The sequence below is a fragment of the Benincasa hispida genome, unplaced genomic scaffold (assembly GCF_027475165.1).
Source record: "Benincasa hispida cultivar pf3 unplaced genomic scaffold, pf3_genome.v1.1 HicScf1004, whole genome shotgun sequence".
In the NCBI taxonomy this organism is placed as follows: Eukaryota; Viridiplantae; Streptophyta; class Magnoliopsida; order Cucurbitales; family Cucurbitaceae; genus Benincasa; species Benincasa hispida.
The window spans coordinates 64,555-76,850 of NW_028325306.1; positions in this window are offsets into that span (position 1 = coordinate 64,555).

Genomic DNA, 12,296 nt, shown 5'->3' on the forward strand with positions numbered 1-12,296 from the left:
AATCTATGGAGGAAACTGATAACAAGAAAAAGAATGGAAGGTTAAAAGGTTAGAGACTAAAATGATCAGAAGGTACAGGCAGTGGGACAGACAGACTGATGATATTGGTCCAGTTTTTCCACTCTGGAGGAAAGCTCCAATAGTGTAACCCAAAACATAGCAATAAGTTGAATCAAAGTTCGTGGGTAAACCACACATCCTTTCGTACCTATAAGTCAAAAGAAGAAATAAATAGAGATAACACACAGAGTACTAACCAGTAAAGTACAATTTTTTTCATATCATTTTGTGGCCATTCGCTCGTACCATTTGTAAGTTTACATTTGAAAGTTAATTAGCTGTAAGCCTAACCCATCACTTGATTGGCCATTTTCTTTACGAGTTCATAATGGAAGTCTAGATACTTGGTAACCTGCTAATTATCAAATATGAATTTAAAAGATCTTAATGCATTTACCAACATGCATGTTTTTTAGATCTCAACTGATTTGCCTACTACCCAAGTGCTAAATATAATATGTGTTATCACTAAATTATTAAACAAGAGCGTTTAAGTAAAACAGCAAAAGTTCAAGCACGAATAGAATAAGTACCAGAAGAAATGTGACTACCCCTTGAATTGGCCACCCATTATATGCACCTTTTTGCCTTCTCTTTCCCAACTCAGTTTCATGGAAAGACATGTATAAAACAAAAAGAAAAAACAATTACCTTGACATTGTCGTGTGGATGTCTTTCAAGCAACAATTGTTCTTGGATTTCTTGTGGGAAAAATTCAAAAAGGTGATGAGATTGAATAGTAAGTTTCTTTTTCTATATCCTATCCTCATCTATAATATCATGGGCAAGAATTTCATTGACTTACGAAATAAGATGTTCCACATGTAGAAAGTGGGTTATAAATGATATCAGTTCAAGAATGACATATTGATCCCGAGAATTTTGGATTTAGTGGATAGTGAGCATACAACCAAAAGAAATAAACAGAATTAGTTACAATAACAAGAGAGATACCTCCAGAATGAAGTCCATCAGACCCTCGGGAGCAAGTACAACACCATAATTAATAACCAAGTTCAGAACGTTTACTAATTACATCGACAATGTATTCTGTAACGTTTTTCAAGGTAAGCTTCTTAGCCGCAACTTGCAAAACACATTGTAAATTCGATGTACCCTATAAACTAAAGCTCTATTAATAAATGAGTCAACATTCAAAACACATTAATTTTTGTCTAGAAATTTTTTCGCCTGCATATATTCAAAACCAATAAATCTCCATTAATCAACTACAACTAGGTGGTAGAGAACAATTTTTTCAAAGCTGACAAAAAAGGCATCCGGTATCACTTAGGCAATTGAATATGATATGTGATGTCAATACTTAGTTCCATTGCACCATATTAAAAGTTTCAACCAAATTCCATGAATCCTTTGTTTATCACAAATTTTCATCTTTACCCTTAAGTCTTGTTTGATATTTACCATTCCATGTAAAAATGCAAGAAGATGAAATTCTAAAACAGGATATATTAACTGACTCAACAATTTCAATTTTCATGGTTACATGAGAGTATCTATTGCAGAGATTATTAGTTATTACTGAGACAAAATCTAGTTCTCAAAGAGAATAAACAACCCTAGGGCTGCATATGGAGGTAATTGCCCTTCTTGACAAAGATTTCTATCTGGTAAAGCATGTGGAGATAAATGTCCTCCTTGACAAAGATTTCTATCTTAAGTAGTTTAAATAAAGCAGCTACCTTTTCTCCAATAATAGTAATATTTAGATGAGTTGGCAAAGCACACTCCAGTGTGATGTGAGAAGCAGCACGACCCATAAGTTGTCCAACTGTTGATATATGTACACTTGCCATATGATAATAAACTTGAAACTTGAGTGAGAAAGAAAAAGGTATTAACATCACAACATCACAACAATGAAAAAGTACAATCTCACATTAAGTAGATCAAATAGAGAAAGTTAATAAAATTAAATAGAGAGAAGTGCTCTGTTTTTTTACAGATGAAGCAACAAGATGAGCTTTATTATTGATATTATTTATTTATTTATAAATATATATTTTTAAAAAAGTGGACATATATGAACTTGAAATACTGGTAATATCAATAATTCAATTATTATGAAAATGTCAACACATCAGAACTATTTTTAGTTTCAATTTCATTAAGCAAAATGCTTATAGTGGTAATATTTTCCTATAGATCGAGCATCAACCATCACATTATCAATCATTTCTGAATATATCTGCATAAACATCAACAGAGCCTATTAAGAGTCTCATCTCATGAATGCGACATTCCATTTTTTCCTTGAATTCTTGAAAAAACTACTTCAACTTTGCAACAGTCACCAAAGTTGAGTCCAAACGAAATATGAATTCTAAAGTAGTTATGAAGAAAAATGAGCACCTTGCATGTTTCAAATCCAAAACTTGTGGAGACCCCTTTGCATTTGAGATCACCATAAATAGTTTTTGGGCAACCAATCACTCGGGTTTTCAAACTCTTACTCCTAATTTGTAAACAACAAAAATAAGGGGAAAATAAATAACAGAGTCTTTGCACACAAAAAAAATTGTACCATAGAGTCATTAATTACTTAACCTTATATTTCTGCAATAAAGATAACATATAATAGCTTATCCATATATGACCATGAGAGTGAGAAAGAGAGAGCAAAAAGGAGGGAGGCAATAAACAAATTTCATAGTTCTGAAAAATACCTAAAGTTTTCAGCGAGGAGACAGGCATTTATGTTGGAATCATCTCCACCATTTACAACAAGGCCATCCAGATCAAGTTTCTGAGCAGTTTCTTCAGCTTGCTTAAACTGAAAATAGAACCGAACTGTCAATTAATGCCTTGACTACAACTAAGATGTCTCAAAATGAAAATGGAAGAAAGAGTTTCACCTAATTGGAGTTTCAATCTTATCCCTCCCACTGCATATCATATCAAAACCACCCTGATAAAAGAAAAATGCATTTAAATCGAGAATTGCATTCAAATGGCAATCACTTTGCATCAGGACTGCACATATTAACACTAACAATTCTAACAAGTGAAAGCTAGAAATCCCTTCATGAAAATTAACCTTATTGCGATATGGATAGATAAATTATGCAGTCAGTTCTACATATTTACATTTCATGATCCCTACAGGACCACCCTTGAAATCATACAACGTGCTTCCTTTTGCATGAACCTGTAGGTAATCTTCACCAAAATCGTAGAAGCTGCTAATTAGCCACGACTTGAATAAAGAAACGAACATTTATTCTTGATTTATAAATGTGGACACAATGAGATCCCTTACCAAATAGTCCAGAAATCGCATTATGCCCTCTCAGTGCTTGGCCACCAAACTAGACAACTTCAATCTTCAATTTCTTATTCATCTGCACCGAATTGGAATCACTTGGCACTATGATTACCGATGGTTGGCCAAAAAGACCAGGAAACAGCTTCGCAATCTGACTACACGCGTATATAACACACAACTCAAACACTCTAAATTCTTAAGAAGTAGAAACTGGCCTCAAAACGCATTCAGTAAAACTCAAGTTCCAAAGAAAAGCGAGATTTACAATCATCAGCAAAACATAGTAAAAGAACATACAAAACTCAATGCATGTCATTACTCTTCCTTCGAGACATCAATTAACTCAGTTACCAAATAGAGTACAAAACAAAACACTTTATGAAGGCTAGAAACTCCAAAAACATAAGAGAAAGTAAATGATCTATGGATAATAATCACTCGGATTGCTGGCGGCGGAGGTAGGAGGACCATTGAGGATTTTGAAGGGGTTTTTGAGAACAGAGGGAAAAGGGAAAGGTTGATCGATACGGTGGGCTTGGAATTCGCTATACACAGTAGAAACACAACCGATCTCTAGCGGAGAAGATGCAATGATGGGGGAAACATCCACATTAGCGATGAAAGGCGGAGACATTGATAGGAGAGAAATGAAGATGAAAATGGGGAGATATGTAGAGAAATGAAAAAAGTGGAAAGTTGAGTGTTTGATAAGATAAGGTCAAGAAGATGAAGAACTACTTGCCTAGAATAAGAGAAAAGAGCTTGTGGATGAAATAGATCACACTCTAAGAAGGGATTTTGGTTCTCCCACTTGTTCCACTATGCATAAGCTCCATATGAGTCCCTGACGTGAGGATATGGCCAGCAAGAGACTAGAATTTTTATGACTAAAACAACGAGAGAGAGGGTTTCAATGCGAGGGAGAGATGGATTTGAATAGATTGTAAAGAAGAAAAGGGAATTTTCAAGTGTTACCTTAAAGATAAATCAAATTTCGTACATGCCAAGAGCGGGAGACTAAAAATTCATTTTCGCCCTTTCCTTTCAACCTCTTAATAGCTTTTTTGAATAAATGATATGCTTCAATACTATAAAAAGTAACATTTGGTGTAGTGAGAATGACTAAATCTTTAGGACGCAAAAAGTCTAACTTAATACGTTAATACTAATAGTCCAATCCAACATCATTTCAAAAGATAATCTAAACTCTATTTTATGATCAGTCTAAAAAGTTTTTTTCTCTTTTAAACTGTTCAAACAGTCCAAATAGATCAAAACTCCAAACAATCCAAATATTATTTTATGACCAATCAAAAGAGTCCAAATATTTTCTTTAAAAAAAAAAAACCAACTACATCCCAAATCTTCAGTCTAACTTATAATATTAAACTACAAAAGAAAAAAAATATTCAAATCATATACAAAACAAACTTCACATACTAGATCTACCAAATTTTCAACCAAAATAGATCAAATCTCTAATTTTTTATGCACTCATTTAAATAAAATACTAGATCTATGAAGCACAATCTCATATATTGAAATAAAAACATTACCTATGGTTAGCAGCGACAGGAAGAACGGTGCACGATAATAGGCGGGAAACAGCGATTGTGAGAGAAAGTCAGAAAGAAAGGAAGGTTTGAGATGGGGAAGAAAGTGAAGGGAGAAGATCGCGGATGGCTTTTGGGACCTGACCAGTACTATATGCATGAAGAAGAATATATATCTCTGGTCATATTCTTGTGTAACTTATATTGTCCCCTTCATAGTGGTTCTTCAGTCATGCTAGCCATTTTCTTGCTTGAACTGTACACATTCAAAGAGGGGACAAGCTAAACAAGCAAGCCATCAAAGTTTATAGAGTCAAAAGTTCGGAAGAACTTTTAGGTTTCCTTGTGACTAACTTAGCACACTTCTAGTGGTAGCCATTGGGCTAAATCTCCAAAAAGAGCCACTCAGTCGGGTGTCGGGTACACGATTTAGGAGAGTCGTGGACCCAGTCTATGATTACCTTTTCAACGTTGCATACGTAATAAAAGATGAAAATACACCATGTTATTGTAAAATCGGAGTGCATAACGAAACACGGATATGGAAAAAATTATAATATAATAATAAATACATATAATATATAATAGAAATAAATGACAAAAAGAATATAAAATAAAACAGTGAAATTATGAAAATTTCTCCACTAATTTTCCAATCTTTTTGGATTTCTCATCAATCTTCACCACCTTACAAAATCCATAAAATGACCACTATTTGGAGGAGAATTGGCAAGTAGGAGGTGGAATTAGTTAGACACTAAGGATGTGTACTCATAAGACATATAGACTATACGTTTGAAGACAGATGGTGTAGTAGGAGAATGTCATTTGGCCTTTAAGACACCAAGCTTTGGCACTAACGGGTATCTATTATTATTATAATATTTATAATACTCCCCCTTTGATGCCCATTATAAATATAAAATATGGCTCATTAAAGTCTTACTAGGAATAAATCTCATGAGAAAAAATTCTAGGAAGAAAAAAATAGTACATAATCTTATAATTTATACCTTTAAAAGAAATAATCTTTCACCTTCATGGGAAAAAATACATCACTTAAGATCACTAAGTCGCCGTGAAACCCAATTCAATTTTCCTACTTAAGCCGGTAATTAAGGAAATTAACTAAGTATAAGTTAAATCCTATGTTGAAGAGAAGGAAAATTTCTAAGTGTTTGAATAAGTTTGTTGAGTAGCTTTGAGTTGAGCCTTAACTAGTAAAATTGGGCTAAGTATGAAGTCAAAAGAAACCATGTGTTTGGTGTTAGGAAATATTAACGCATGAGGCTCTAATGAAACTAAGTTCTTAGAGGTTATAAGAGATTAAGCATTGAGGCCAAGGACAACCATGAGTTGATCTTGTGAGGTATGGATGCATGTTGAGAAGTATTGGCAAAGAGGCACTGCCCAAAGGTTTCTCATGCATTCGGATAATGAGGGATGCGTGAGTGAGAGCGAGAGACTAAAAAATGACCCAAGGCTTAGGCATTGAGCTTAACAAGCGTGCTGACTATATCACGAACATGGCACTAGGCGTTGAGTGTTGCGGGCGATGATCGTGTAGTTTCATGCGGCGCTAAATAATGCCAAGTCTAAACGATAGCACTACACGATAGGCGATGGTGCTACACGATCAACATAAGTGCTAGATGATAGCACTAGATGATTGCGCTAAATGATGAGCTTGGTCGCTACACAATAAGCGAATTGCTAGACGATGGACATCATGCGATAGACGCAGGCGCTACACAATGGCACTACATAATAAGCGGACGCGCTGGACGATAGGCATGATGCGTTAGACGATAGGCGTCAGCATTACCCGATGAGCGACAGCGAGACGTTAAATGAAGATACACTACAGCGAATCGTAACAACAAATCAACTAGATGATGGAGCTGTGCGTCGGGGCGTAAGTGCTATGCAAGGGGCACGAACGCTACACGATGGAAACAGCGAGAGGGCTGATGATAAGCGACAGCGAAATATTAACTAAACGATGGAGCTATTCAATGAAGTCAGAGGGAATGGATTAGTCAATGGCAAGAGAAGTAGGGTGGTGGCAAAGCTTGGTGCAAACACTCCAAAAGTTTCTAAAGAAGGAGGTGTCATGCATTGGAAGCCTTGTAAGATGAGAAGGATTGGTTCCTTTGGCCTATAAATACCACCACAAATCTTCTCTTCGGTTCATAACCCGAAATCCTCTTGAAAGAACACTAGGAAGAGTGTTAGAAGGCAGATTCAGAGGAAGCTATGCGTTGATCAAAGGGCATGCGTTGGTAGCAAGACCATGCCAACATCAAAAGGTTCCAAGAGGAGGAGATGTTGTCGAAAGTAGCATCAACTTGGGATGAGGAGTTCTCCCAGAATACTCGTGTGTTTTGAGTGATTTCAAAGCCACCTGAAAACTCTGAGAGTCTAGTTTTCAAAAGTGTCGCAAAGAAGAAGCTCCAGGAATCAAGGCTGAAAGTGAAGAATTACAGAAGGGATCGAGTCTCGGGTAAGCATGGGCCATCTTGATGATCAGATGATTCCGGCCTGTTATAATTCTATATTAGGATTTTCATTCTTGTAAAAATTTTGTGATATTTTTTCTTTTCTATGCTTGTACACTTGTAATATATTCATATCTTTGGGTGTTATGAATCTGCATTCTGATTTATTTCTCAAAAACTAAGTGTTTTACATTGTATTAGAGCTCTCTAAAAAAACTTAGGGTTTTTGTGAAACCTTAGATTTGAGAATTTAGAACCCGTTTGTGATACTTTTAGGGTTTTGTGAGAGATTAATTTACACTTTTGCTCACAGTCACCATCTTCGTTCGTTCGCCGTCATTAGCCACTGCCGCTGCAGTCATCAGCCCTGCCGTCGGGAAAAAAAACTTTTTCGAACACCACCCAATCCAACGAGGACTAGCCGCCCACTACAAAACCCCAAAGTCTGGTTGCCATTTAACCAATGCGTGAGGCTCACGCGCCGATTGTTCTAACTTGTCGTCCATCTACACACCGACTCATGTAGGCGCGTGCGCCATCGTTTTTTTATTCTTCTGTGGGTTTCTTCAGTGTTGTTAACTCTTCTTGATGGTGTGTTTGTTTAGGATATATAGATATTCTCACTGCTCGTAAAGACATCTCTTCGGTAAATTAGGGTTTGATTCTCTACTGTCCGATGTCTTTTTTTTTTTTTTTTGAGGTAATGACTGATAAGAAACCAGTAGTCATGTCTGAAATTGTTCTTATTATGTCAAAAGTAACTGAACACAAGTTGAATGGATCCAACTACTATTCATGGAGATCAAATGTCCTCCACTTTATTAAGAGCATGGAGATGGATGATTACATCATAGAAGAGCCATCGATTGATGCTAATAAGAAGATTTGATGGTGGGACGATTCAAGGATGCTTCTACAAATCAAGAATTCTATTGATCGTGAAATTGTTGAACTAGTAAATCACTACGAATCAGTCAAGGAACTATTGGAATATCTGGATTTCCTTTATTCAGGGAAAGATAATATTAATAGAGTATTTGATGTTTGTAAGACTCTATATCAACCTCATTAAGGAGAAAAATCTCTTACAAGCTACTTTATGGAGGTTAAAAATACATGTGCAGAATTTAATGCCTTGATGCCAATCAGCACAGATCCAAAAATTCTAATGGCTCAACATGAAAAGTTGTTTATCATGAGTTTTTTTATAGTAGGTCTTGCACCTAATATGAGATGGCCAAACTCTAAGAGTTGTCCCAAGCTCAAAATATTGTTCTTCTGGCAGAAGCATACACTTTAATCTTCGTACTGAAAAGACACAAGCATTTACGTCATCTAATCTAGTAGTGCTTTGATATGGCGCACAAATGTTTATAGAGGTAATAAAAAGGGTTTAATAGAATAGCTCCAAAGTCCAACCAAATAACAAAAGATTCAAATCTCGCTAGTGTTGTTGTGCTATATTGTCATAAACCTACCAACGAAGTGTAATGCAGAAAATTGTTGAATAAGGGTCAAAGGATGCCATCACCCTCTGCAGATGTCGCCTCTACTCCAGATAATCTTGACAAGTCAATTACGATTTCTGCAGAGGAGTTTGCTAAATTTTAGCAATATCTAGAGTCATTGAGGGCATCATCTTCTAGTATCAAGAGTCATTGAGGGCATCATCTTCTACTCCCATTACGGCCATCGCAGAGACAGGTAATATTTCTAAATGCCTTCTTTCCTCCACGTCAAAATTGGTCATTGACTTTGGCGCTACAGACCATATGTAACCCCAGTTTATTCTCTAACCTTTCTACATCTACCTCTTCACCTAATGTCATTATAGCTGATGGAACCTCCACTCCTATTTTAGGATTAGGAACCGTTCATCTTACTGAATCAATTTCTTTGTCATTAGTTTTAAATTTACCGCATTTCTCGTTTAATTTGATTTCAGTCAGTAAACTCACTCGTGATCTTCATTTTTGTGTCTCTTTTTTCCTGGTTATCATATTTCAAGATCTTACGACGAAACAGACTATTGGTAAAGGGCATGAATTTGGAGGTCTTTACATCTTTGAACCACAAACACGTATGGCCATCACATGCTCAAGCGTGTCGTCTCCCTTTGAAGAGCATTGTCGTTTGGGTCATTCGTCTATCTCTGTGTTGAAAATTCTTCGTCCGTAACTTCAACATTTATCTTCTTTAGATTGTGAGTGATGTCAGTTTGCTAAATTTCATCATTTGAGTTTGTATCCTCGAGTCAATAAACGAGCTAGTGCTCTTTTTGAATTAGTCCATTATGATGTTTGGGGTCCATGTCCTGTTGAGTCTAAAAAAGGGTAGGTATTTTGTTACATTTATTGATGACTATTCTCGTGTTACGTGGTTATATTTAATGAAAAGTCGTTCTGAGTTACTTTCTCATTTTTGTAACTTCCATGCTAAAATTTAAACTCAGTTTAGTGGTACTCTTAAAATCCTACGGAGTGATAATGTTAAGGAATATTTCTCTCATACACTGCAGTCTTATTTAGATGCCCATGTCATTCTTCATCAATCTTCTTGTGTCGATACTCCATCTAAAAATGGGGTTGCAGAACGAAAAAATCATCATCTCCTTGAGATAGCCAGAGCTTTGATGTTTCAGATGCATGTTCCAAATTTCTTTTGGGCTGATGTTGTTTCCACAACTTGTTTTTTAATAAATCGTATGCCTTCTTCCATCCTTAAGGGTAAGATACCTTTTCGTACTTTATGCCCCAAGCAACATTTGTTTCTCATTCCACCCAAAATATTTGGTTGTACCTGCTTTGTTTGGGATGTTCGGCCTCAGCATACTAAGCTGGATCCAAAGTCCTTAAAATGTATTTTTCTTGGTTATTCCCGTGTCCAAAAGGGATATCGATGTTATTGTCCTAGTCTAAATAAATATTTCGTCTCTTCTGATATCACTTCTTTTAACATACCCCATTTTTTTCATCACCGTCATTCTCTTCGAATAAGAGTCAGGGAGAGCATAAGGAATTAAAGGATGATTTCCTTATCTACATAGTTATTTCTCCCTCCGATCCTCTTCTTGATTCATTTCTACTTGTGGCTACCTCTACTCTTCCACCCATCGTTAAGGTCTATACTCGAGGACAACCTCCTTCAGTTCCATGCCCTGTACCAGAGTCTTCTTCGTCATTGGATCCAGAAACGAGTGATGATCTTCCTATTGCTCTTCGTAAAGGTAAACATACATGTGCTCATCCTATTTCCTTTTTTGTTTCATATAACCATTTGTCGCCTTCCACATGTTCATTCATTGCATCCTTAGAGCCTGTATCCATTCCTAAAACTATTTGTGAGGCAAATCTCATCCTGGTTAGTGTATCGCAATGGTGGAGGAGATAACTGCCTTACATGATATTTATACTTGGGATTTAGTTTCTCTCCCTACAGGAAAGAAAGCTATCGGTTGCAAATGAGTGTTTGCAGTTAAAGTGAATCCTGATGGTTCTGTTGCTCGGTTAAAAGTGCGCCTCGTAGCGAAAGGATACGCACAAACTTATGGCGTTGACTATGCTGATACTTTTTCTCCTGTAACAAAAATGGCATCTATGCAGTTGTTTATTTCATTAGCTTCAATCAATCATTGGCCTTTACATAAGCTTGATATTAAAAATGCATTTCTTCATGGTGATCTTCAAGAAGAGGTGTATGTGAAGTAACCACCAAGGTTTGTTGCTCAGGGGGAGAATGGAATGGTTGTCGACTTTGTAAATCCTTGTATGGATTAAAGCAGAGCCCACGAGCTTAGTTTGGAAAATTTAGTCAGGTGATTGAAAGCTTTGGAATGCGGAAGAGCATGTCAGATCATTCAGTCTTCTTTAAGAGATCCGAGGGTGGTGTCATCTTGTTGGTCGTATATGTGGATGATATTGTGATTACTGGTGATGATGCTTTAGGTATCCAGTCTCTAAAGACCTAGCTTCATATTCAATTCCATACAAAATATTTGGGTATGTTGAAATACTTTTTAGGAATTGAGGTAATAAGAAGCAAGAAAGGAATTCTATTATCACAGAGAAAATATGTACTTGATTTGTTGACTGAAACAAGAAAGCTAAGGTCTAAGCCATGAAGTACCCCAATGATGCCAAACTTACAGCTCACAAAAGATGGAGAATTGCTAAAAGATTCTAAAAGATATAGGAGGTTAGTGGGAAAACTTAATTACCTTACAGTGACTCGACCCGACATAGCCTATTCAGTAAGTATTGTGAGTCAGTACATGTCATGCCCTATAGTTGATCGTTGGGCTGCATTGGAACAAATTCTTTGTTATTTGAAGGCTGCTCCCAGGCGTGGTTTATTATATAAGGAATATGGTCATACTAATATTGAATATTTCTCATATGCCGATTGGACAAGATCTGAAGAAGACAGAAGATCAACCTCAGGGTATTGTGTTCTTGTTGGTGGTAATTTGATTTATTGGAAGAGTAAGAAGAAAAATGTGGTGTCACGTTCAAGTGCAGAATCAGAATATAGGCAAAATGTGGTGTCACGTTCAAGTGCAGAATCAGAATATAGAGCAATGGCACAATTTGTGTGTGAACTGATTTGGATATATGAACTTTTTGTTGAGTTGGGATTTGAAATCACCACACCGACAAAGTTGTGGTGTAATAATTAAGCAACTTTTCATATTGCATCTAATCCAGTATTTCATGAAAGGACTAAACATATTGAAGTTGATTGCAATTTTGTACATGAGAAAATTCAACAATGGTTGGTATCTACAGGATATGTGAAGACTAGAGAATAATTAGGAGATATCTTCACGAAAGAATTAGATGGAAGACGTATAGATTATCTATGTAACAAGTTGGGACATGATTAACATATATGCTCCAACTT